The 27,318-nt window shown below is 40.0% G+C and overlaps 2 long non-coding RNA genes across 3 annotated transcripts; both read left to right on the plus strand.

The window, feature by feature from the left end:
- The first annotated feature begins 27 nt into the window (after positions 1-27).
- Positions 28-21,706, plus strand: LOC105420764 (uncharacterized). 2 transcript variants are annotated; one of them, XR_016051135.1, is made up of 3 exons: positions 28-211; positions 990-1,118; positions 21,382-21,706. It is a non-coding gene; the product is annotated as an uncharacterized LOC105420764 (long non-coding RNA). The 2 variants fall into 2 exon arrangements; XR_016051134.1 differs by having other exon boundaries at positions 32-344.
- LOC148782888 (uncharacterized) lies at positions 9,721-15,942 on the plus strand. Its single transcript, XR_016051136.1, has 3 exons — positions 9,721-15,061; positions 15,158-15,276; positions 15,360-15,942. It is a non-coding gene; the product is annotated as an uncharacterized LOC148782888 (long non-coding RNA).
- Positions 21,707-27,318: the final 5,612 nt, after the last annotated feature.

The following is a 27,318-nucleotide window of genomic DNA, read 5'->3' on the forward strand; positions in this document are numbered from 1 at the left end:
AATGGTCCTTGAAGACCTCAGTTACTTAGCTGAGAAGCCTGCGGTCTTTTGTGGTCTGGGGAGACGATAGGGTTTCTGGTCTCTTCCTCTTCTTTCTCTCACCTGCCATTTCCATTTTGGGTTCCTTCTTTGTTCTCTCTCCTCTTTCTGGTTTAGTCGCTGTCTCATCTCTTATTCTCTTGATGCTCGTCCTTTCGTTTTTGGTGATTAGGTATGTAGTTTCTGCTGCGGAGCTGCTTCTTTTTCTGTCTCTCACTGGTCGGGTTTTAGATCTAAGCTCTGTGCGATTTCTGAAACCCTAGCTCTCTCTAGAGCGTGACTTGGTGAAAACAATGGCTGAAAATGTGAGTAGATTGAATAAAACCATGGCTGAGATAGTTAGATCAGATTCTAACCGAATTGTAGATTGATAGATCTCTGAAAACCCTAGCTCAGTATCATTCTTTTCTTCTGAGTCAGTATGGTGTGTGAGAACCCTAGCTCACTGCCGTGCTCTCTTCTGAGTCTTTAGAGCCTGATTTGTGAACCCTAGCTCAGATTATTAGGTCAGATATCAGCCCTAATCTTAGTCTGTTAGATCTCTGAAAGCGCCGATTTATCTTGTCTAAATTTTAGAGAAAGCCTAGGTCAGATGATCAGATCTGTGAAAGACCTGGATTGGATGATTAAATCTTACTTTGCATGCAATACCTGAATTATTATTCCTTTGTTATTTCTCTATGAGTGACCAAAAACCTTTCTCCTCTCTCCACAAAAGCAATCAAAGGCTGATGGATGGATGACTTCATATTTGTGGTTGGTGTATGCATTCATAGCTCTGGTTTTGATCCAGATCAAATGGTTGATCTTTGATATTTTCTGTGGTGGTGTAAAATGAGTTTTTCATGAACATTTTCAAGAGCTATCCATGGATTGAGGGTCCAGAGAGAAACATGCAATACAAAAGTTTGGGCTTCTTCTTACTGCTTACTCTAGCTCGCTTGGTGCAGGTCGGGAACCCTTCGCACTTTAATACCCTCACTAGCAGAGGGTTCCCGCCTTGCATCAACTGAATTGGAGACTACAGTAAAGATTCGATGTTTTACTATGATTGCACTGGATTTTTATCTTGCGGACAGGTCTGATCTTTGAACTACCTTGAATTTTGAATAGTTGGGTTTCCCTTAGAGTTCTTCTTGAATCTCAAATCCCTTTTATGTTTGCAAGCCATTCTGATATCATTCTCATTGAGCTTATGCTTGTCTTATGTGCATAGTGTTATGTAGTTATGCCTTTGTGTGGTTGCACATACTGTGGCTGCTATTCAGTTTTCTTTGTACCTGAGTTCTGAGCTGAAGTTGCTGATTTGCATTAGATCTTTTCTTTTCAATGTGTTTGCAGTCAGTTTCAAATGTTTACTATTTTTAGCTATACCAAAATTGTTATGGGCTGCTATTTTGGCGAAATTTGTTGTCTTTACATGATTATTTTTTGAGATTTAGTGAGGTATTATCTTTTATAATGATCTTTGTGTTGTTTGATGTGTCATTGGAAGTTCTGAGCTTCGCTTTCTTCTAGTGTATCGTGATTTTACTCCCAAGCCATCATTGTTTGGGTGGATATTATTATTCAGTTTTGTTAGCACAGATGGAATTCAGATTTTCTTATTTAATTCAATATGTCATTCTCCTTGATTATGGTCTGTAGTCCATAAAAATAAGCAGTAATTAATGCTTGAGACAATTGTGTGGATTTTGAAGTTTGGCTGTTATACCTGATCCTGCTTTGATTTAGACTTGATCAAAAAGTATTTATTGCTCCCTAAGAGAACATTGGATTTATTTATTTATTTACTGAATTGTACATGAAGACTGTCCAATTACAATGATGACTATCCACCTATGGACAGCACATTTTTTTTTTTTTCCTTTTTTTTTTTCCCTCTGTTTTACTGGCCGCGTTGATGATTATTCCAGATTTCCTATGCTATCTTGGTTACACCTCTGACTGAATATCACAGTTTTTTTTTTATATCATTGAGTTAATGAGTGGAAATTCTGGTTATAACAATGGTGATGTGTTGTTTTTTTTTTTCAAAATGGTGATGTGTTGTTTGTTGGTATGTTTTTTTTGTTTTTTGATAACTGTTAACTTTTGTATTGATAAAAGAGATAGATACAAAATATTAAAGGTAAATCCAGTGGTACCTTAAGTGCACAGAACTCTTGGTAAAAAGAATAGGTCATCCGACCCTATACAAAATAGGGTTATAAAATAATTATAAAATAATCCCCTTACACAGTAGACAAGAAATGTAAAAAGAAAGTAGAGAGAAAAATGGGGTTATAAAATTATCCCCTTACACAGTATTCGGGAAACCTACAAAGAGAGTAGGGAGAGTAGAGCACAAAAAATCCCAAGCCAAGAAAGATGAGTTTGTTCTGTAGCCGACACGAATCCAATTGTGGTATGGTCTATTGTTCAACCTAGGCCTTGGCTCCTTCCTTGGTCAGCAGGTCCTCGAATTCATTCGACATTCGCGAGATATGCGTCAATAAGACGGGCATATCCCTGCAAAGATGATGAATCTCATCATAAATAGACCCAAGATACTAGGGGGGACTAGCTATCCTAGAAGCCCATGAGAAAATGTTTCTAGCGTCTTCCTCCACTAAATAGTAATTGTCCCCAAGATCGGTTAAAATTTTGTATACCTTTGAGGAGAGCCATTGATTTAGCATATTGTGAATCTCGGATGCAGAGATATTCAGAGAAGGTAAATAGTACATTGTGAACGTGATCTCTGAAGACCGCTCCCGCTCTTGCATGTCCTGGGTTTCCCAAGGAGCAACCATCAAAATTCAACTTGATCGCTCCTTGAGGGGAGGTTCCTAGGCCCTTATCACTTTCTTTTTATTTGGTTTGTGGAGGAGAATATGCTCCCACTGTGGTATGAAGGAGTCTGTTGGGATACCACAGAAAAAATGATGGTTTTGATGCTTAGAAGGTTACTAAGGATGTAACATTGTGGAATAGATTGGAGGCGAGACCAGCCTGTCCCCGAAAAATTTTGGCATTTCTTTCTTACCAGATGGTCCAAATTGTTGCTGCCACAGTACAATGGCTTTCCATAGGATTCTACCGGCCTTTGGCCAGTGTGAGGCCATGTTCAAAGCGAGAAGGTCTTTTACTGTTGGAGGTGTTACCCAACGGACTCGAAACAAATGCAACAACAGTCCCCATAGATCGTGGGCCACGTTACAATGTAGAAAGAGGTGGTTGTTGGATTCCTCTTGACTCAGGCACATGGAGCACCTCTTGGGAATTGGGTTTCCTTTCTTTTGTAGGTGGTCCACCGTAAGGGCCTTGTTGGACCCTGCAATCCAATTGAAGGTTTGTACCTTTGGAGGTGCAATGGACTGCCAAACCTGTGATAGAATCGAGGTTGGGTTAAGGGGGAAAGTAGGAGGTTGGATATGCTTTTTATAAAAAGAAGCCATGGTAAACTCCCTTGAAGGAGCAGGGGACCATACCAATTTATCTCTACCAAAGATAGGGATAAAGGTATTGTGTAGCTGTGAGGAGAGAGTCGGGAATTGAATAAATTTGCCCTCAGAAGGGTTCCTTCTGAAAGATGGATGCCATTATCTTTTGCCTACATCCATTCTGAACTCGTCCTTTACGCCACCTCTTTATTAACGATAATGTAGAGCAGAGAGGGATAGCAGTCCCTCAAAGGGGCATGACTTACCAATAGGTCAGTCCAGAATCGCACTCTACTACCTTCTCTTGGGTAGAATCTGATAAGCTTCTTGAATAGTTCAAGGGTGGCAGTAAAGGACCTCCATACATCTGAAGCATTAGACCTGGGCTTTTTCTCTGGGATCCAGGTATGGTCTGGAATATTGTACTTAATCCGCAACACCTGGGCCTAAAGTGTGTTCGGTTGGGTGGCCAAGCGCCACCCGCATTTCCCTAAGAGGGCGAGATTTTGTTTTCTTAAGTTTCTAATCCCTAGCCTACTCTGGTTCTTAGGTAGACGTACCTTCTCTTAGGAAATGAGATGGAACTTAGTTTTTTCAGCCTACCTTGACTAGAGAAAGGTCCTCATGAGCTGATCAAGGCGGTTTACTACAGAGGCTGTTATTTAAAATAGAGACATCATGTATACATGCGCATTGGCCAAAGTAGCTTTGATAAGGGTGGTTCTACCTGCTTGTGACAGGTATCTATCTTTCCAACCGGCCAACCTTCTATCGACCTATCACATGGGACCAATGTCTCTTTTCGATTTTTCGAGACCTAGTGGAAGACCCAAGTAGGAAGTAGGGAGGTCTTCCACTTTACATGCCTAGTCTGGAATGGGCTCCCTGGTTTGGCTGTTGGAGATAGCAATGCCCATCATTTGTTATTTCTCCATATTAACCTTGAACCCATTGGCCAATTGGAAGCATTTGAGGTAAATTCTAAGGTTTTCCCCTTCGGGAGAGGAGACATTTAGAAAGATCAGTGTGTCATCTACATATTGCATATGTGACACAATAGGCCCTCGACGTGCGGACTTAAAGTCTGAAAGGCGGCCAGCTTGGTAGAGGTGACTCAGTGAACGGCTGAAGACCTCAGCCGAGATAGCTAAGAGGAAAGGGGATAGAGGGTCCCCTTGGCAAAGACCTCTCGAGGAGGGAAAGTAACCTTTGGGAGTTCCATTTATGAGGATCGAAAAATTGGGGTGGGAATAACACCCTCTTATCCATTTACGCCACCTGAGTCGGAAGCTGATACGAGCCATTGTTTCATTCAGTATCGACCAGTTTACATGGTCTTATGCTTTTTCCCGGTCTATTTTAAAAATAAGACCAGGTTTTTTGACTCGGTGCTTGGAATGGAGGCATTCGTTGGCAATCATAGCTCCATCAAGGATTTGTCTTTTTTTGATAAAGGCCGATTGCGAGGGAGAGATGACCGACGGGAGGACCTCCTAAAGTCTAGAGGCCAGGACCTTAGATAAAATCTTATAGGAGGAGCTGAGCAGACTTATGGGATGAAAATCCTTAAGTTCCTCCCTTCGATCGTAGGGATCATCGTGATGAATGTGGCATTGATGAATTCGTTAAGAATGCCCCACTGGAAAAACTTTGTAAAGAAATTTAAGAAATTTGAGCGAAAGGTATCCCAAAAGATCTTTAAAGGGGCCACGGGAAATCCATTAGGCCCAGGGGCTTTGTCTTTAGCTTGGTCGTCCAAAGCCATAAGGATTTCAACTTCAAGGAATGGACGTTCTAATCAAGTTGTCTGTTCTTCCGAGAGGGTCAGAAAATCTAGGTCAGCCATAGCTGGTCTAGGACCACAAGGAACTTAGTATAGGTTCATGAAAAAGTTTAAGATTGCTGATTCAATCTCTTCCGGCTTGTCTAAATAAAGGTTGTTAACCTTGATGATTGAGATTGAATTGTCCCTCCTTCGATAGTTAGCAATCCTTTGGAAGAAGCGGGTATTGTGGTCCCTTGTTTTGAGCCAGTTTACTCTAGATCGTTGGTACCAGTAGATCTCTTCTTTTTTCAAGGTGGCAAGGTAATGAAGTTTAGTTTGGGTTTGGAGATCAGAAGAGGACATAGGGCGTGATTCCTCAATGCTATCTAGGTCTTGCAGGGTCTTAAGAAGGTTAGACTTTATTTGGGAATAGTTTCCCGAAATAGAAGAATGCCAGGGCTTGAGAGAGGCTTGAATTTTCAATTGCAGTTTGTACCTTGCTCTACTATTGACCTGGGTATTGAAGGAATTCCACCAGGTAGGGATCAGAGTTGCGAGGGACCTTTCCTCAAGCTAGGGTAAAGATCAGAAGGGAGAGTTGGGGCGGCACAGAGCAGGGGAGGAGCAGGAACCAGTTGGGGAGGAGAAGGAGAACGAGGAGACGAAAGGGGAAGAGATTGAGGAACAGGGAGAGGAGTGAAGGTAGATACTGGGAGGGAGGAAGGAAGGAATAAGCAGAAGGAGAACGAGGAGACGAAAGGGGAAGAGATTGAGGAACAGGGAGAGGAGTGAAGGTAGATACTGGGAGGGAGGAAGGAAGGAATAAGCAGAAGGAGAACGAACGAGAAAGGGAGGTAGAGAATGGAAAGCGAGGGGAGAGGGAGAAGCAAGGTAATGAGAAACCTCAACGGAGTGGTAGGATAGACATAATACCCCAAAACAGTGATGGGAAGAGTGTACCGAATGAACCTTAACAACGTGAGGGGAAAAGACAGTGGAAGAGGAGAAAACAGAAGCGGGGTGAGCAAAGGAGGGAGACCCATGCTCCCAAAGGGAGAGGGAATAGGCCATGAGGGGAGGGGGAGAGAAGGGCGAACCGAAGAGGAGAGAGGGATGAGCAGACGGGGAGTGGAGAGGCCCAGGGGAAGCGCAAAGTAGGGGCAGGGAAAAAGGGAGGCGAGAGAAGAAGGGACAAAGGAAGGAGAAGAAGAAAAAGGGGGATCGGAAGAGACAGATGCCGGCTGCAAGCCGCCACTAAGAGACGTCCACACGTCAAACTAGGGGGGAGGTGAGGGGAAGGGGGAAGGCTCGAGTCCGGGGGTGGGGTAAGCGAGAGGAGAGGGTGAGGAAGCCGAGTCTGATGGAGAAGAGGAAGGACCACGGGAAATAAATTCTGAGGGGATGGGGAGGCGGGGAGCGGCATGGGGCGCTGAAAAGGAGATACCAGCTGGCAGCGGGGTAGCTGAAGGGGGGCAGATGGCGAGGAGGCCGTCAACGGGGTAGGAGGTGGGATGACAACTGGCAGACCATCCGGCGAGAGGATGATCGATTGCAGCGAGGTAGGCGCCACAGGAGACGTGACCGAGGGTAGCGCAGCAGGCGACCCAAGCAACGTGGCAGACGGCGTTGTGGATAAGGTTCGGCACGCGTCGCTAGCAGCTAAAGAGGCAACTGTAGGGTGGTACATATGAGCAGCAAGAGTGGGCAGAGAGATCGAAAGTGAGGATGGGCCAGGAGCTTAGGATGGGTCCTCGACGGGAGCTGAGAATATGGGCTTTTTATCGGGTCGTCGAGGTGCCAAATATGATGGGTCAGGAGACCACAGAGAAGCAGCTGGGGATCTCGAAGGGACAGAGGGGGAGATCTTGCAGGGGGGAGGACCTTGGGAGGGAACTTGAGCTAAGGTAGAGACCATAGGCCACGGGCCGGGCCGCTACACGTACTCATGCCCTTTACCCGGCGGAGGCCAGGAGCCTGAGGTTGCCCAAAGGGTGGAGCCAAGACGAGTTGGGGCTGCACCCTGCTAAAGGTGCCTCTTGCGTTGGCGGTTCCTGTGGAGAACCGGAGTCTAGGCAAGTTGGTCCAAGGGCAGAGAGATGGGGGGGGGGGGGGGGGGGGGGGGAAGAGTTTAAGGGGGAGGAGGGGGGAGAGGCTTCCGACCAAGAGCCGGAAAAAAGAGACTGAACTTCCAACCATATGTTAGAAGGGATTAAATTGGGATCCAAAACTTCAATCAGTAGCCGGATGGATCCGAGGGAAAGAGTCCCAATGGATCGCTTCTAAATCTCTGCAAGCTTAAGCTATCTTAGAGAGCGTCACTCGAGATCACACATGGAGGGGTATATTATTGAGGGTTAGCCATGCTCTCTATTTTCTGTAGGCTCCAGAAGAGGCAGACCATATCGAAAGGGAGCAGGAGGCCCAATGAAAGGTGGAGCTTGCCGGGGACTTAAGCAGAACGCGCCATCTTCGGGGATGGAAAGGATAACAAAAAAGAACCCCCATTCATACGTCGGCATGTGATATAAGGTTCGTTCCAGCACTTCATGGCCCAACGTTCTATACCTCTCACATCGTCCAGTTGAGGGCGGAAGGAAGCCACTAAAGAGGACCTAAGTTTGTCTTGTAGATGGGAGGTTTCCAAAGGAAGGGAAATGAGACAGGGAAGAAAGGGGGAACGAAAAAGGGAAGGGGAGCACGAAGCAGATGAAGGGGGAGAGGGCTCACCTGCGGAGGGGATATGACAAGAAGAGGGAGGGGCCGAGGCCGGCACTTGAGAGAAAGTACCTTGTGAGTATCCCTCGGACCGCAAACACCTGAAGAAGAAGGAAGAGAAGGGTTAGAAGGAGAGGTTGTGGAGTAAAGGCTGCATTTCAGAGATAAGTAGGAAGGGGGAGGAGAGAGGCGGCGACAATGACCCATTCTTTTTTACACTAGATTTTTTTACCTCTCTTTCTTCTTTCTCTATTTCATCCCCTCTCTCTCTTACACCGTGCCAAGCAGTGCAGCAATCTTTTTGTGTGTTAGTATGTTTTTTTTGTCTGGTTGTGTCAATATGATTTTGGGCTCTTCAGTTATGCTGTTTTGAAAGTGATGCACTAGTATGTGACAATGAGAACTTGAATGGGGTTTCACGTGAGTAGCTATAATTGGTGTAGGTTGCAATTGCAGCCTAGGAGGAATCTATGGGTCCCCAATTTGTTCGGTTTTGAACCTGGTTTGTCCAGTGGTTTGGGGGGAGTTTATCTGATGGAATAAAGTACTTTCTTTCCTTTGATGGCTGGATCTCACTTTTTAAATCAATTTAATTCCTTGGGTTTATGTTTGTTAGTTCCACATTCCCTCCTCTTTTGGTACCACTACATCCCACTTCTTTGCAATACCCCTGCCTCTCTCCCTCTCTTAGAGTACACCTATTCCTTTTCTCTTAACAACTTCATTCTCTTCCTCTTCAAATTCAACGATTGGTTTCACCCCTGGTTACCTTATCTGTCTCACTCGATTTTAATGATGCATGTTGAGGTTTTACCTTATACGCGTCTTCTTGATCGCTTCTATTTGCTACTTGAGCAACAATGGTAGGAAGGATTGGCTCTTTGACTTCAAACCAAGACATGGGGTGGACAAGATGGTTCAAGTTTTTAAATAAAAATATGATGAATATGAACTTAAATTTCTAGAGTTCTAATAAGATTGAAATTTATATGTAATCGTATATTTCTACATGTATGGTCCCATATTGTATTTATTTATATGCATTAAAAGCATTGCACCGTGTGAGTATTGAATATTATATTTCATATAAAATTGTACATGGTATTACTTACAAAGAGACCATGTATAATATTTGTATGAATCGAAGTACACAACATGTACTATATGCGGTATTATGCAGACATGTACTAAAGAGATACCACTTCTATCAAATGTTGATATGACACTCGAGATCAAATGCATTTTTTGAGAAAGTTGCTTTTATAGGGTAAGAGAGTGGATTTTCAGGGTTTTGTATCCTCATTCACACAAATTCATGGAGAAATAAGGGTGGTTTTGGTGCTACTGCTATAACTATGGTTGTCCTATAAAAGGGATGGTTCTAGGTCAGATGTTGGGATACAGTCAAATTGGAGCACTTCTAGGGCTTAAAATTCCTTTTTTTTGTTGCTTTTTCCAGAAAGTTGCTTTAGTATGGATTTGCGGGGTTTTATTGTCAATCATCCAAATTCATGGAGAAATGACGTAGGATTTTGGTCCTAGCGACTTCCACTAGCCTCGAAATTTTGTTCATTATTTTTGTCTTCTCTCCTTTTATATTGCTATATTTCAATCAGTACAAGTTTTCAATGTTATATTTCAGCGGTGCAACACATCTAATTGAGGTGTTGACCTAGAAGACACTTGAGTTGTGCTATTTTCTTTAGTAGAATATATTGTTAGGAGGCTATCATGACACTTTTGTTTTGTTTTTTGTTTTTCTTTTCCTAAATGAAATCTTTTGGGGTTGAAACACATTTTTTGAAGAATGTGACTAGAGTTCCAACATGGTAATAACCTTTGGGAAATCAAGATGAGATAAATGTTCGAAATGGCATAGCTTTTTCACCCTTCTAATTGCTCCATGCTGCACCCACCCTCTCTATCTTTCATTCTTCACCCTCTTTATCTTTTCTTCATCTAAATCCATTCTTTTTCTATACATTTGCCTTTCGTGCTTTCTCTGTCCTGTAACCTTATGTGTAGCCATTAATACTCTCCTAGAAATTAGAGTGGCAGGGATGAAAGAAATAGAGACAAGATAAGGAACAATGTGGGAGATATTGGAAGTTTTAGAAGAGACAGAGGAAATAAAAGACAAAATGAAGTGATCCAAAAATTTAGAAATAACTCGTAATTGGAAGAATTAAGAGTTGGCTATTTTGGAATATCATGGACTGTTGAATGTAGTCTTTGGAAGATATAGAGATGAATCAGGAGGGAAGGATGAGATATGAGGAGTTTTTTGGGTTAGTGTGCGTAGTTGGGAAGCATGTTACTCTCATAAAGATCATGGAAGATAATGATTATGTTTGCTGAGGGTATAAAGCCAAAGGATCAAAGAATCTACAGAGAATTTCGTTCCCCCCACCCCCCCATCCCACACGCACACATTTTATGCTTCTTACATAATTTCTAAATTATATGCCTAGATAGAAATGTCAGCTCATTTTGCTTTTGTGGCTGGTCTAGACATGGATTTGACACCATCACAAATTTTGCTGTCTATGCAACGCTTTGTCATACACGTGAATCTTTGAAGATAAGCTCCCTGTGCTAAGGACATTGATGAAAGTTAACAAATTACTATTGATTGTTAGCTCCGACAAATGATAGTTTATTTGATAATCAAGTTGTTGAGCGCCCACCCACATATTTGAAATTTGGTTGTTTGGTCATTCTATTGCGAATGAAAATTGTCGTTTGTCCGTTTGTAGAATTACTGCTAACTATATTTTACAAACCATTTGTCTATTTCTTGACTCCAAAAGCTAAGGAAACCAGGAGTTTTGTTGGAATGGTGGTGTCTTCCTCATATTTCATACTTCATATCTGCAATTTGGAGGAGTTACTAAAATGGGATACTCAATTGTAGCATGAGTTTAATGATCCTCAGTAATCCAATAGGGTACTGGATTTCTTGTAACTTTTGGACTTGAGTGGGAAGTAGGGGTAGTAAGAAGAAAAATCTATCCAATACAGGTGCCACATTACATTATGTTGACATAATTTTTTGTTTCTTGAAGTTACTAAACCCCCTGATAGAAAGTCTTAGCAATAATTTTACTTGTTCCTTCTCTTATAGAATCCTTTGGGAAAGAATTCGATGTCCACATAATTCTATTTATGAAATAAGCAGCATTTTACTTCAATTTCCTATTGAGTTGACATATGCCAATGTGCTTCTCTGTCGAAATGATTTTTGAGAGGGGGCTGGGGCCTTGGCGTAGTAGTATAGATGCCCCAGATGAGGTATCAAACTCCACTCTCAATGACTTACCCAAAAGAAACTATATGAGCAATGTTTTATTTACCCCCAAAAAAATGGCCATGATGAGTGGCCGATGGGGAAATCTTGATATTAAGGAATGACACTGTAAATCAGGCTTCCTAAATGCAAGAGCAATTAATGGGTCCTTTAGGAGCACATCTATATGGTTCCTTAAAAAAAATTGAAATTGGCTTTCTTGGCTTCGGTAAGATTTTTTTCCTTTGTGATATATCCATCCAGTTCTTGGACATGCGTTGGGCATCCAACTCCTATGACAACTATCTAAACTGGTTTGTGTAATAGTGTTGATGTCTCCATTATGTATAATTTATGCTACCTGGCCGTGGTTTTATCTTTCTTATGTTACATTATTGCTTTCATCATTGTATTTGATGAGAGTGAGAGAAGAGTGAGAATATGCAGGCATAGAATTGGGTAAAATATAGATGATTTAAGGAGCTTAGGTCAACATGCGTGTAAGTTGCAGCTATCATGCATACAGGATACAACAGGAAAAGCATCTAGATCTAGTAGGATATTGTACAAATTAATGTGTTGCCAAAAATGCATGGATTCTTGGTCATTGTGCCTCGTCATCAAATGGAAATTTTCACAAAGAATGTGAGGCTGTAATAGTTACTAGGAGTTTCCTTTAGAGGTGGCCAAAATATATTTTAGTTGAACTTCGATTAGAAGCCTTGGGAAGTATATCTGCCACTTTGGTGCATGGAGTGAACAAATGGATTACATGTTGCCTTTGAAGCGACCTTTTCTCTTATGAAGTGACGGTTGACCTCAATATGCTTGGTTCTTTCATGAAATACAAGGTTTGGTGCAATATAAATTGTTGTTTGGTCATCACAATGTGAAGGATAGGAGTTGATATGTTGACACCCATCCCTTGAAGGAGAGAACAGAGCCAAATTATTTCACATGTAATGTAACAATTGCAATTGCATGATACTTGGGTTGCTGAAGATCGACCTACAACACTTCGCTTGTACTCTTCCAGGTGACTAAAATAATACCCACTGTCATCAAGTAGCCCATTGGTAGATTGCTGATCAAGAGAACACCTAGCCCAATCTGCGTCACAAGGACTTTGTATATTCAGGTGACTCTGGCTTGTATAAATTCGATCTCTCCTAGGAGGTGATTCTAAATATCGTAAGATGTGATAAACAACTCTAAGTGATGGGTGCATGGTGTATGCATAAATGATTTGCCACGCTTACAAATATGCTACGTCTGGGCCATATGAGAGTCAACTAGATAAGTTTATGCAATAATCTTTGATATGCATTGGGGTTACTCAGAGGCTTTGACAGCTGATTATACAATTTGTGATTATCCTCGAGAGATTATGAGGTAATCATTTTTTCAATCATGGTCACTTTTCATTGTGGATAAGATAATGCAATTGCAACTTTAGCAGGAATAGGAACAGAGGAAGTAAAGGTATGCATGAAAAAGAGGATGAAAGTGCTGCATCTGAAACAATGTTCCAAAAAGCGAACCGCCTAGCACCTGGGCGGCCGCCAGGCGGATCTGGGGGTTTGGGCGCATCGCCCATGCATAGACGCCCAAAAAAAGCGGTGGTCCCTGGGTGCTCCCTTAGGCGCCCAAGAAACCCGCCTAGGCGGGCTGCCTAGAGTGCCTAGACCTGGGCGGCCGCCCAAGTTCCGCACCCTACCCAGAGGCAGAAATTGCTTTCGATGGGGGCGTTTTTGGTCCATATTTTTATGCTTAAGGGTTGTTAGTTTTAGGTCTATTTGAAACCTAAAACTTATTGAAGCCCATTTTAGAGAGAGAAAGCCCCCCAAAAACTAAATTTTTTGGTGATATCTTTGGGATCGAACGGTTTCTCAAAGTTATGAGAAATTGATCAAAACATCACCCATTGATATTAGATTTATTTTTTGATGTTTTATAAAATCTATTGGGGGTTTTAAGAAGATTTTGAGTCCTTAGAAGCATCTTTGAGGTGGATGTTTGGAGATTGAGCAATCAAACTCAAAGTAAGTGGTTTTTGTTTTTGCTTGTATAAATTGCATTATTTTGAGATGTCTTTTTCGAGTCTAATAGGAGTGGTGATCCCGAGTGAAAATATGGCTACAACCCAACAATTTTTGTGAGAAGGATACAAAATGAGGCATAAACCGGTTCAAGAAACATCTTGTCGGTATCATGGGGAATGTTGCCCCATGTAAAAAGACTCTTGATGCTGTTTAAAGAAGAAATAACCAATTTTTTTGAAAATGGTAAAAATGAAAAAAGATGAGAGATTTGCCTCCATAGCAGATATTAGGTTCCGGGGTTCGGGTCAATTATGATGATGATGATAGTGATGAGGATGCGATTGGGGAGGGATGTCAAGAGGTAGAAGTAAAACAATCCATTATTAGGGGAAAGGGAAAGGGAGTTGTAATTGCTTTTGGTTCCCGCGGTATGAACCCTCGGGTTAGGGGCCCTGTGGATAGTTTTTTTGCCTCCTTTGACCCTGAGGTTGCCGGAGAGAAAACAAGAAGCAAACCACCATTGAAAATAAAATGAAGGAAGAGAGAGATAAAATTGCTTATTATCTTGCTACATGGTTTTATGAAGCGAGCTTTCCTTTCAATACCACTCGCTTAAGCAGCTTTTATGCTGTGGAGGCAATTGGCATTTTTTGGGCCTGGGATGAAACCCCCAACCCCATATGAGCTTTCAGAGCCTCATTTGAAAAAGGCGGTGAGTGTCACGAAGGAAGCTGTAGAAGTTAACAAGGATGTATGGGCTTAGTATGGGGTTTCTATTTTGACTGATGCTTGGAGTGAGAGGAAGAGAAGAAGTCAGATGAATTTGCTTGTGAATTGTCTTTTAGGTACTGTTTTTTGAGGTCTATTGATGCATCTGATAATATCCATGATGCCCATGACAAATTCCAAGATTTAGAGAAGGGAATCAAGGATATTGGGGAGCATCATGTTGGACAAGTTGTCTCGGACAATGCTGCTCCTAATGTTGTTGCAGCTAATTTGTTGCGTGTAACTTATCCTAAAATCTTTTGGACGCCATGTGCAGCACATTGTATAGACCTCATGCTTGAGGCTCTTGGCGGTTTAACCGAGATATCAGGTGCAGTGAACAAGGCAAAGTCAGTTACAAATTTTATTTATGGCTGCCATCTTACCCTCAGCATGATGCGTAGATTTACAAAGAAGATATTGTGAGGCTTGGGGTCACGAGATTTGCAAGTTGGTACTTATGCCTAGATATTGTATACATTCGAGGAGAGTACAGTTGACGTAGATGTTTACCTCAGATGATTGGAGCATGCAAGTGGTCTTGGGAAGAAGGTGAGAGATATTATCTTTTCAAAGGCTTTTTGGTGAGGAGTGAAGGGCGCTCTTAAGGTATTTTTTTTCTCTTGGCAAAGTCCTTCGCATGGTTCATAGTGACAAGCCTTTTATGGGCTATATTTATGAGGCTATGAAGAAATGCAAAAAAGAGATAGCCCAAAATTTTGATGATGATGAGAACTGCTACAAGCCTGTCTGAGAGATTATTGATGATAAGTGGGATAGGCAGCTACATCGCCATTGCATGCAACTAGTTATTATTTGAATCCAGATTTTTTTTATGTTGACAAGAATATATACACAAATGACACAATTCTGACTGGATTTGATAAGTGTGTAGATATGCTAGTCCCTGATCCTAATATCTAGGGTATTATATGCATTGATGAACTGATAAATTAGAAGAGCTCATTAAAGTCTTTTGGGAGTTCAATGGCGATGAGGCAACAGACCAAAATTGATCCAGGTAGTAATAATATTCTTAAGTTCATCAAGTTCAAGTACTAAAGTTTCATTTTTATAATTCATTATTTATTTGTGATTTTATTCTATATCTTTTCAGCCTATTGGCGGAGCCAACATGGGTGTAGTTCTCCAAATTTACAAAAGTTGGCCATTCGGATCTTAAATCTAATCCCTTGCTCATCTGGTTTTGAGCGCAATTGGATTACTTTTGAATGGGTAAGGCCGTAAGGGTAATTTGTATAATTGTATTAATAATACATGAACCATAGATTTTAATTAGTTTCATTTGATTTTGTTAGACTCGTACAAATGAGAAAGAGCATGCTTGAATCAAAGAGGCTCAATGACCTAGTCTATGTCAAGTATAATCGATTTTTGAAGGACAAATTTTCTAAGTGAGATAAGAGAGACCCCATCAGATAAAAAAAATGGGCAATGCTATGGAGTTGTTAGTTGATGATGATGAGGTCGAGGGGCATGAAGGATTAACATGGGATATGGTCATGGATGCTTCAGGGACATCACCCGACCTTCCTAAGGCCACTAGATCTTTTGCACAGAAAACTAGGGTGGAGGAAGAAGAGGCAGATTCAGAAGAAGAGACGGAGGAGTACGACCAATATGTCGAGGAGGGTGACAACTTCGATGAATATGATGCCAATGCAACTGACCTTAATTTTTTTAATGATGAATGATGAATGTTGAATAATTATTAAACTTTGAACTTTGATTGAACTATTGTCTATTGAAGATTCTTTTGAGTCTTCAAGTATTACTTTCATTTTTGTTTTCTTTCTCATGGTGGTGTAATAATGTAATGTGATTGTGGATAGTGTATTTGTAGTTCCATTGGTTTGGTACTATTTGTTAACTTTGGTTTGGTAATTTGGTTAGTTGGTAAATTTTAAGTTTTAATTGGATATGGATTATGGACCGACTTATGGTTATGCTTATGGAGTGTGTGCTAATGTGTAGTATACTTTGAATTCTGATGTATGCTAAATACCTAATTCTTATATTTTATACAATATATAGCTGTAGAATCCTTTTTGGATTCAACTGGGTCGCTCAGGTTCTGGGCGCTCGCCTAGGTGCCTGCCTAAGCACTGGGCAGCCTGGACCCAGGACCCGCCTAGCGCTTTTGGAAACACTGATCTAAAACAAATTTATTGACTGAATGCGAATTACAAGTTCTTCCTCCTCATCATATTGTAATAGGTAAATCAAGTTAGAAGATAGGGGTCGGGAGAGAACAAGTACCCTGACAAGTCAAAGAGTTGGGGTTGATTGTTTACATCACACCGTAGTTTCAAAAAGCGGTCCGCCCAACACCTTGGCACCTTGTTGGGCTAGTGGGACCTGGGCCCATAACCTAGACCTGAGTGGACGGACTAGGCAGGCTGTCCCTAGGCACTTGCCTAGAGACCCTAGGCACTTGCATAGGACCCGCCTAGATGAGTGCCTAGGAACTGGGCCTGCTCAGGCGCATAAATACCCATTGCGTGGCATTTTTTGTGTTTTTTGTTTAGATTTTATAAAATGCATGAATGTGCATTTTCTATTCGTGCATTTTTTATGCAAAATCTGGACCTAAAACAAGATCTTAGCCACCCCTTGCTTCCTTTTGAAACCTATGTCCCTAGATCCGTGGGTGCTCGCCTAGGCGCTAGGCAGCCTATGAACACTGCCCGTCTAGGGGTCACCTTTAAAAGCGTAACATCAAACTTTCCCTTGTTCTTTTTTCAGGTGTATGGATTCAATTGTTTCTATATAGATATCACTTGTTCCTTGGTTGGATTATTGGCGTAGTGGGTAACAAATCTCTTAGGCAAAAGCAATAGGGTATATTATCAAAGATTGTAACATCTTTTGAGACATGTCATTTCTAAGAGTTTTGAGTATCCTAGGAATACACATTTAGTAGATGGGTGTTCTAATTTACTCCTATACAAGCAAAGGTTTTTAATGGAAGAGAAACTAGAGGAATGAGTGGTGGAAAAGTTTGAAAGGGTAAGCACCATCGAGAATAGGTGTAGACATCATATTGATCATAAAGGCAGTAGTAAGTATTGCTTCAGACCAATATGTCATAGGAGCCTTCATTCCTATTAAGATGCCTATCACAACTTTTAGCATTTGTATTTCCATTCTGCCACGCCATTTTGTTGTGGTGTATAGGAACATCATGTTTAGTTTCTTTGCTTGTTCAATGAATAATTCTTCAATCCATTGTATAGTTACTCTTGCATTATCAAAATGGGAAAATTTTGATTTGGGTCTCAAACTGGGTCTGAACCATTTTATGAAATATTTAAACTATTGAGGATACTTCATCTTTACATTTCATAATATAGATCCAAGTATAGTGGGAGTAGTCATCGATAAATGAGATGTACTGATATCTTGATACAAAAATGATTGGAGCGGACCCCCAATCATCATAATGAACCAAATGAAATGGTTTAGAACTTTTATTTTCACTATAAGACAAAGGGGTTCTATAATGTTTAGATAATTAACAACATTGCAACTAAGAAACATTTGAAGAAACTAATTTATTTGGAAACAACGGTTATAGCTATAAGAGTACTTATGACTTCTAGATTCAGAATTGAGAGTAGTAGAAGTGCATCCTGTGTTGAACATAAGTAGCCATAGTTGGGATCAAGAGAGGGAGGGGATCAAGAGTGAGTGAGGATCATGAAATGCTAGAAGATCCCTATGGTTGGGAGTGTCGTATGTATACTACATATGGTAGGGGTCTAGATCCCCTAACATTAAGCATCAAGATCCCAATCTTTTGGGGATCTTGATCCCGACCTTTTTGGGATCTTGCTCCTAATCTTAAAGAGTATGTATGATCTAGGACCCTCTATACTCTTTTAAAGTAGGGATCTCTTTATTTATAACCGGCAAGCAATGGAACTACATTAAAAGCTTAGTCGTATGCTAGCTCGCTATAAACTAAGAAATTCATCAGTTTGTTGGTGATCTCGGTCTTTAAGATCGGGATCGAGATCCTTAATAGTAAGACTCGAGATCCCTAACAGTGGAGATCCCTTGACCCGGAGTGCCCGAGTGAGATTCCAGATCGGGATCGCGACCTATGATGGGATATCTAGGCAACTATGGTATAGCCTATTGTCTTCACAATCGCCACCAATTGTATTCCTCATTTTCAAGCCTTGAAAAACACGATGTGAGGGATAGAATGTGACACTGCAGTTTGATTGTTTTGTCATGCCACTAGCAGAGAAAAGATTGGAAGAAAGAAGACATCCATTACAGAGGGTGAGAACAAGGATGATGACAGTTTATATGTTCCACTCCCATAGGCACTGGTCATAGATCCCTAAGTTTAACGTCACTAGAAATATGAGAAAATGACAAAAAACCGACTTTCTTACTAGTCATGATCAATATGCTCCTAAATCAATGATCTAGGATGCAGAAGAGGTGGATTTGGAGGGCATGATTTGTGAATAAATGTGTACCTTGCTCCTCTATAGGTGTCTTAGAGCTGAGGAAGCCTTGAGAGCACTTAGCTGGTGCTGTAAATCTTTGAGGTCATGATCTCTTCGATCTGGTAATTGGGGTTGTGCGGCAGAAGTTTCCTTCCCCTCACTTGATACAATATTAGCAATTGCATTCCTCTGCTTCGGTCTCAAGTGTGAATCATGTCCTAACAGTGCTCTTAGGTGTCTCCTCTTCACACAATGGGAGTATTTGAGTTTCTCCTTTTTGACCGGAGAAATTGGGGCACGATTTAGGCCCTTTTGCATCCACTTTCCCTTATGCAGAACTTGCTACAAGATGGATCATTTAGGGTGGATGTTTGAGCTTTGACCCCTTGCAGTGGCCTTTATGCTGCCTTCCCCCTAACATAATTATAAATTGATTCAAGAGATGGCAATCTGTCATCCTTCCTTAGAACTTACGCTCTTATGAAGTTCAAAGTTAGGATACAGGCCTGCCAAGAACTCAAAGATCCTATTTTGCCCGGTCCTTTTTGTTTTTTGTTTTTTTTGGTCATCAACGGTGGGATTAGTATGTTGATAGTGGTCTAGTTCTTCCCACTCGTGCTTTAGTTTTCCAAAGTCCTCTTCCAGAGTGATTTCCCCGTGCTGCGCTGCAAATTTGTTATTTCATGATGCTATTGGTGAATCCTAACCATATCATCTCCTTGCAAGTATATCTTGGCTATTGCTTCCCATGTATCCTTTGCAGTTCTAAGAAGCAACAATACCCTGATGAGACCTGGCTGCGTAGCCATTACTTTGAGATTGCCTATCCCCTTCCTCATGGGATGGATCATTTTTGGGAAGGCTCTTTCACCTTTTCTGTGATGTAACCTAATTTTTTCCGGCTTCCTATAAACATTTTGGCAGATTGGGACTATTCTGAGTAGTATGTCCCATCAAGCATGACTGTAGCAAGCATCAATCATGGGTGGTTAGGTTGACTACTTCTCAAGAAAATATTGTGCTAGTATGTCCCATCAAGCATGACTGTAGCAAGTATCGATCCTGGGTGGTTAGGTTGACTACTACTCAAGAAAATATTGTGTTTGATTTCTTATTTTTTCTCTAACTATAAACCCTAAGACTTTTCGTAAGGTACTAATTCCCTAGTTTCAAAGCTTGTAAAGATCCCATTTTTTTGGTTTGTTTGGATGAAGAAGGGTATGGAAACCAAATTTGTTTGGTGAGAAGGGTATGGAATATAATGGTGTGATCTTTGTGTGCGTTAGAGAAAAAAAAAAAAAGGTCTCGGTTTTTTGCTAGAAAGGAAAACAATGTGGGATAAACTTACCTAGTCGTAAAAAGGGGCAGTCTTACTAAAAAGATGAGGTTGTTGATACATTATAACTTCAAGCCCAAGAAGAAAGAAAAATCATGACTTTAGGGTTATTGAAATGGTGGATATCCTAGGGTTCCAAGCTCTGCTTTGGTACTATGTTAATATTATGAGAGAGAAAAAGAAATAAATATTCAAGGACACAATTGGGTAAAACAAAATGTCTATTATATTGTATGAGCCATGGGGGAGGGTACGTTTTACATATACATGTATCCTTATAGCAGTCAGAATATAGGTCAGCATGCATGTAAGTTGTGGCTCTCATGCATATGTGTTTCAACAGGAAAAGCATTCAGATATAGTTGGATATTATGCAATTTGCTACAGATTAGGCTTCCAAAATTTGATGCTTATTGGTAAAATATGCCTTTCCACCACATGTAAATTTCTATAAAGGGCATGGAGCCTTTAATAGTTACAGGTTTCCTTAATAGTTGTGAAGCCCATAATAGTCACTACAGTACTCTGTTACTGGTTTCTTTAATAGGTGTGAAGCCCATAATAGTCGCTACAATACTCTTAACTACCATTGTTACTCGACTAAATTTGACTACATGCTTTCACAAGGGATATTTCTACTGCTGATAATTTGAACTTAGTATTGAATGTGGTTAGGACACTGAACCTCAATGGATCAGGTTTGGGCCTCATGGAAAGGTCTAACCGGGCCTGAATTTAGGACCCACTATATTGTTGTGCTTTGCTTAGGTTTGGGTTTCTTGTCCAAATGTACTCTTCTTATGGATGTAATTAACTGGCCAAACCATTAGGTTGCGATGGATCATCTACATTATTCTTGTGCTTGTAAAACCCATTTTATGTGGTAATTCTTCAGCATCTAGAATTTTTTCCGTGGCGGTCAAGGTGGTAACAAACCTGGCTTAGCTCGTGCTAATGCAATAAAGAAAGAATATGACAACCTATTTCATGAGTGCGTCTATGAAGGCGTGGGAGTTGTTTTTTGGGAATGACTGCTTGAAAGCGATAATACACATTATTTTGGAGGCTTCTCTTTATTAGTTCTTGCCATAACTTCTGGCAACAGAGCGTATGTCTATTATATTATGCGTATAATATTTGTGGAAACAATGTGCATGGCAACATGCATTTGCGCAGAGTGTCTTTGCACACTGCTTTCACGCTTTAGATCCCAACTTAACACATTGTTGTATCCGCTTAGTTTCCTTTTTTGAAGCTTTTAGTTCCTCTTTTTAAAGCTGTCGTGGCTTGCCGCATTCCTTCTCACCGACATTTTGCGAACATGCTCTCCTCTCATGCTTAGCTGGCCTTGTTACACACTTTTCTTTGGTGTAGCATATGATAGGACAACTTTGATTCTCTTCCTCTTTATTCTCCTCTTATTCTCTACTAATAGACTTTCTTAACCATGGAGGTCTGTAAGATACCAATAGGAATACGTATTATTGTTAATTTATTATTTTCATTGGCCAACCCTGACAGATTGCCGAATTAAGCCTAAAGCTTAATAGTTTGAGCTTGGGTGCATGGAGCCTGATGAGCTTGGAGTGATCCCCAACTGAGGTTCTGCAGGTTTTGGCAGATCTTGGCCCGTGCAAGCCCTAGACTACTTTCAAGATCTACCGTACTCACATGCACCCCTTCTTGATGGAATTTATATATAGTTTTTAAGGCTTATAGCTGGGTTCTTGCAGGCTTAGCATGATTATGTTTCTAAGTATGATCCTGGTGCAGCATTTGATAAAGCTGTACAGTGTGTTACAGTTTCTACTCTGTCAATAAAATTTTGTGTTTGTTCTTCTATTCATATGATTTGATTCAATTGAAGGCTATTCTTAGAGTCTCAAATATCGAATACATTATTAATTCCTTATTTGATTCTGATCATGGTTGTGGCCTACACCAATCAAGCCGTTTAAACCCAATTGGCCCAACTTTTGGTTTCTTACAATGTTAAAAAAAACGGATTCAGGCACCTAGGCGGTGAAGTGCCCGCTCAACAAAATCAAACCCCCCCAACCCAAACATAAAAAATAGGGGAGTTGTTAGGGCATGGTTTATAACCTTAGGGAGCTGTTAGGGCAATTTTAGAGGCTCAAAAAAAAAGTAAAAGAAAAAACACGTGATTCATAACATAATGTGTCGTAGTAAAATAACATCAAAACCCTCTTTTAAATATGATAATATTTTAAAATATCAAAATCAAATCGATGTTGGTGCAAATTTTGTTTATTGGGTCGTCAAAAGTTTTTAAAATCAACTATTGGAAGATCCAAATCCACTCAAGGATTATTGCCTTCATTTTGAGAAGAAATCAAAAAAATAAAAAATTTATCGATCTTTCGAAAAATTACAAAATAGTATTTTTTGATGGTTTTTCTCACCCTAAATGCCACAGTTTTTCTATTGGGGGTTTAGAATACCCCTTAAAACCTTTTTCCCCTCATTTTAGGGGGAAAAAATTACATATTTTACTCTCACCTAAGAGTTTTTTCTGCTGCTCGCAAGTTGTCACGGGGAGCCGCCTAGGCAATAGCGCCTAGGTGCTGCCCAGGCCGCCTAGGCAGGCGCCCAAAAGAAAAAACGCTAGATTTACCTGCCCAGACTGTGCCTAGGCGTTTTAAATTTTTTTTTGCCTAGGCGGTCGGGCGGCCGAATTTTCGAATATTGGTTCCTTAATTGTTTGGTGGATTAGGTTTACCCCATGATTTTTCTCTTTGATCTTTCATTTCTATGTGAATCTTGTTCTTTCTATTTGAAGTGTGTTTGAGCCTGATTTCTTCAGATCATTGCATAGCTACGTACCTACTTTAAAAGGAATGAGGACTGTCTATTTAGATTTATAGTTACAGGAACCTGGAATTCTTATGCACTGAGAGGAAAACCATGGATCTCTATGTGGAAATGTATTTTTCGCGAACAGTCACAAGTCCTAAGGAGAGATGAAACTGTAAGATTGAGCTTCTTTTACAGCGAGATATCTCACGGTCTTGAATTTGAATGCTGGGGAACTTTGCTGCTCAATAGACTAACAAAACAGATCTCTTCTCTCATTGACTCAAATTGAGACTGCAATGTGCTTCATTGGTTTAAGTGCACTGTTTCTTCATCAAAGGGCCTGATCTTTTGAATTTCTTGAATTTGAATCACTGGTTGCATGCATATGAATGGTAGTTTAGTTTAGCTTGAAGCTATTCTCCGCACTTCCATTTACAGTTAAATGGGTAGTTTTAGGCCCTTTGGATTCCATTCTTGATCAGTTTTGGGTTTCTCTTTAGTTTAGATTGTAGTTATTGTCTTTTACAACTTCTATTTAGGTTCTCTATTCTTTATTCTTGTGCACAAGTGTTTTTGTATTAGAAACTATTTTTTTTTGAAGCTGCTGCTTTTCTCTCTTTCGATTCTAAAAGAACTTGAGGCTGTCTTTTCTGCAGACCCTAGTTCTCTCTTGCCTTTTTCCCAAGTCTTTACAGCCTGATTTGTGAAACTGCAGCTGAAAATATTAAAGATTGATTAAAACCTTCGCTGAGACGATTGGTTTCGATGTAAACCTTATTACCAATTCTAAAATCTCTGAAAACCCTCGCTCACTGTCACTCTCCCCTGAGTCTTTGTAGAGGTTGATTTGTTAAAACACTTCTTGTCTGCCACGCTCTCGGATTTCTACAGCGTGATTTATGAAAACCATATTATGAAGATATTATTGGCTTAATTGAACCTTAACCCAGATTACTAGATCAGATGTTAGTTCTGGTCCAAACTGTTACCTACAGCGCATAGCCCACCCCATCTTCACAGTTTCAATTAAAAATAATGGATCTTCAAAAAGAAGAAAAATAAAATTACAGCATAATGATCTAAATAAATAATAAATAAAGAGTGGTTGCTTTAAGGTTGCAACCTTAAACAATCCAATTAAGGCACACCTCCAAAATTTATCACAATATGTAATTTTGGCATAAGATGTTTTTAGGATTATCTTGAAATCTATTTTCATATCTAATAATACAATTTTAAACTCCAAAAATGGTTAAAATCAAGTAGATTTTTAAACATTTGAAAATCTTGAAAATGGACGGTCTAGATAATGTGTTGCAAGATGCACTATTCTGGGGCTCAAAATCTTTTTTATTTTTTATTTTTGTATTCATACATCTCGGTGTCAAGATGATTAATTAGAGAGTTTTTCAATATTAAAACAACATTTTCTGATAGATTTTTGAGGTGCACATGTAATTCTACATTTTAAGGTTGCAACCTTATATAAACTTTATTCATAAATAAATAAATAAACGATGGATCCTGCTAGTTGTGGGAGAATAAAGGGCGTTATAAATATAACATAACGAGAAGAGACAAAAAACTATATACCTTTTTGTAACTTGAGATTAGAATGACATTAGCAAATCCGGGTTTAAAATACTCGTGAGCCAAAAATGGATATACTAGGGATTCCTTTCAAATGTTCTCTAAAAAAGCATTTTTCCAATAAGGGATTGCATGCTAGGAGACCATTTACTTAGAGGTTATGCCATCAATGGCTTTTGGTAGGTTATGAATCTCAAAAAAATTTCTTTTGGAATTTGAGCTGTTAATGGAAGCTTCTTAACCATCCAATTTAACATCAAACAGTTGATGGTGATTGTGACTTTTTTATCCTATACCTTCCCTTTCCAGGATCTAGAATTGTATCTCAGCCGGATATCTAGTAGTCGACTCATTTCCAGATTTGAGATTTCTAAGAAGTAAATAAGGGGTTAGATCTTTTAAAGCCCTTGTTGAGATGATTCAACTTTTAGAAGTCTAGTTTGGATGATCAGATTTATGAAAGACCTGGATTTAACGTGTACATCTCAGTTTCCATGCAAACCTGAACTAAAGCTCTTATTGTTCTGTTCATTTGTGAAGCCATATTATTGCAGGCACCAGGAAGAGTCTTTTGAGGGAGCGAGGGAGAGAGAGAGAGGTGGAACATAGGGACAGAAGAGGTCAAACGCGGACCCCAAATTTATAAGGGGGTACTTAAATCTGTTTTAGGAGGTCCATTTGGTTGATATTACCTGTCTTTTTTCATAATACATTTTTTAGCTATGGGGGTGAGAAACTTTAGGTAATGTGTTTCATTTCCTGCATTGTGGGTACCCAAACTGGAAAAGACATATTTCCTCGAAATCTATTTTCCTGAAATAGAAATACAAGTCTCGAAATGGCACCTAACTTTCAGTAATTGAGTATATCCCCTCTTTGTAGCAAAGATATTGTTCGAGGCCCAATGTGGGAGCTTTTAATAATGCTATTGTTTCTATGTTGATTATTTTGAGTAGTTTGCGAATTTTGCTTTGTCTTGATGAGCCGAGACTGGTGCATATTTCATAGCACCAGGGATGTGATTCCCATCGGAAGCCATCAGAAGTTCACAGAAAGGGGATTTTTCTACTGTTGAGAAAGAATGGGAGAGGGGCAATGGTGGAGAGAGAAAAGGTAAAAGTGAGAGGCCTAATAGAAGTAAATCTCTCTACTGTCAAGTACCTTCTATCCACGGGCTAGGACCTTCATCGGTGACCATCGCCACTAGCAAACACCCTCCACCGGTGAGTACCCTTCATCCATTGGTGAGCATCTCCATCGGTAAGTACCCTCCACTGGGGACCATCTTCACTTCTGGTAGCTCACTCCAGCAACTTGCTTCCACCGGTGACCACCCCCATCACCGACGAGCATCACCACCAACGGCAAAGCACATGCCTGTGAGTCCAAAATATACCCTCCGGCTACAATGACATATCTGTGATCCTTACGATTTTTCTTCCTCCTTTGTTCTGTTGTAACCCCTGTATAAGCTCTTTTACTTCATTTGTAACCTTAAGTTGAAAAGTTGGTTAAGTTGAGATTAAAACTCTCTGAGCTTGTGTTTTTGCATTCTATTTCAAGTTTTCAACCCTAGAGAGAGGAGAGAAAATACTTTTTACTTTGAGCCCTTACCCTATAGACCTAAAAGCAAGAATGCGACACATCATGCCAGGACAAACCACATAAATGTTTGCTTTTATTGGATATAGGACGTCTCAGACAGTCGGTTAATGTGGACAGATAAAATCATTATTGATTTCAATATCTCGATAGGTTGGCTAAATGCAAGAGCTTGTAAGGACAGGGTAAGCATGAGTGCTACTTAAGCACGCATGTACGTTGAGCACAATATCCATTAAGTGGGGGTAGTCCTCATGCGTTTTCGTTTGTTGGGAGAGATAGGTGAACAAAATAAATAAATAAATAAATAAAGTGAGTGCATTGTTTCTCTGTAAATGGGTTTTTAAGGTACTGAAAAAATTTCGGGGGGCTTCTATTCCACAACTCTCAAAAGGTTGGTGCTTCTTACAAGAATGAAGTTGGCATTCTCCAACATGATTTAAAAATACGGTATTGACTATTCTTTGAGAAAAGGAACAAGAAGGAAATTAATCTCTTGAAGGTGAGCATGTGTTTTTTCTATTTTCTTCATCACATATCCTCAGGCTATGGGTGATTGATTTGAGGAGAACTGTAGTTCTTTTTTGCATAATAAATTTTATCTGTGGTGCCCCGTGTTTTTTTCTTCTATATAGGATTTTCTATGTAAATCTTGGTGTCATGGCTGTTTTTTAATTTCTTGTAAAATTTCCATAATTTTATTTGTTGGTCATTTTTAGTAAATATTTAAGACAAAATATTTATCTTTTATTTACACATAGAGAAGAAGTAATTGCTTCCCAACAAACAGGACTACTAAAATTTTTGTTACGAAGAAGAAGAAAATCATGCTTTCATTCAACTCTTGCATCTCAATTGCCAAAGTAAGTGTGGTTTAATGAGATTGTGCATCCCAGATTGCTTTTCATTTGAACAATTACCCTTTTTAAACTAAATTTTGTAATCACTTATTTGAACGAAATAAGAAATTTTGTGATTCTTGGGGACGTCAGTCTGAGAACTCATTAGTTCATGGAAGCCAAGGCTAAAATTTGCCAGTGTCGAGATGAGGGCAAGACCATTTAGTCTAGACAGAGAGCTGTCCTATAATGTTTAGCGCAATTAAAGTCAGTGTTCGAACTCTATATGTGTTGTTTCTCTCATTTAGGGGTTGTTTGGATGATATTGAATCTTATCAGAAGTAAACTATCTTATTTGAAATTAATATACTCGATAATATTATTGTATTACCTGTTTGGTATATACTCTGTATTATAATAATATCTAATATTTTTAGCTTCCAATGATCTTAAGCTATTTTTGTTATTTCAAGCTAAATATATGTGATTTTAAACATATTGCTTTTTATAAAGTCAAAAAACTTTTCAAAAAGATAAAACTGGTGTGTAAAATTCCCTAAAAGTTGGTCTTAATATAATTTTTTGAGCCACATTGTCAAATAGAAGATGA

This window comes from Amborella trichopoda, chromosome 3 (assembly GCF_054954075.1).
Source record: "Amborella trichopoda isolate Santa Cruz 75 chromosome 3, AtrichopodaSantaCruz75HAP2 v2.0, whole genome shotgun sequence".
Taxonomy (NCBI): domain Eukaryota; kingdom Viridiplantae; phylum Streptophyta; class Magnoliopsida; order Amborellales; family Amborellaceae; genus Amborella; species Amborella trichopoda.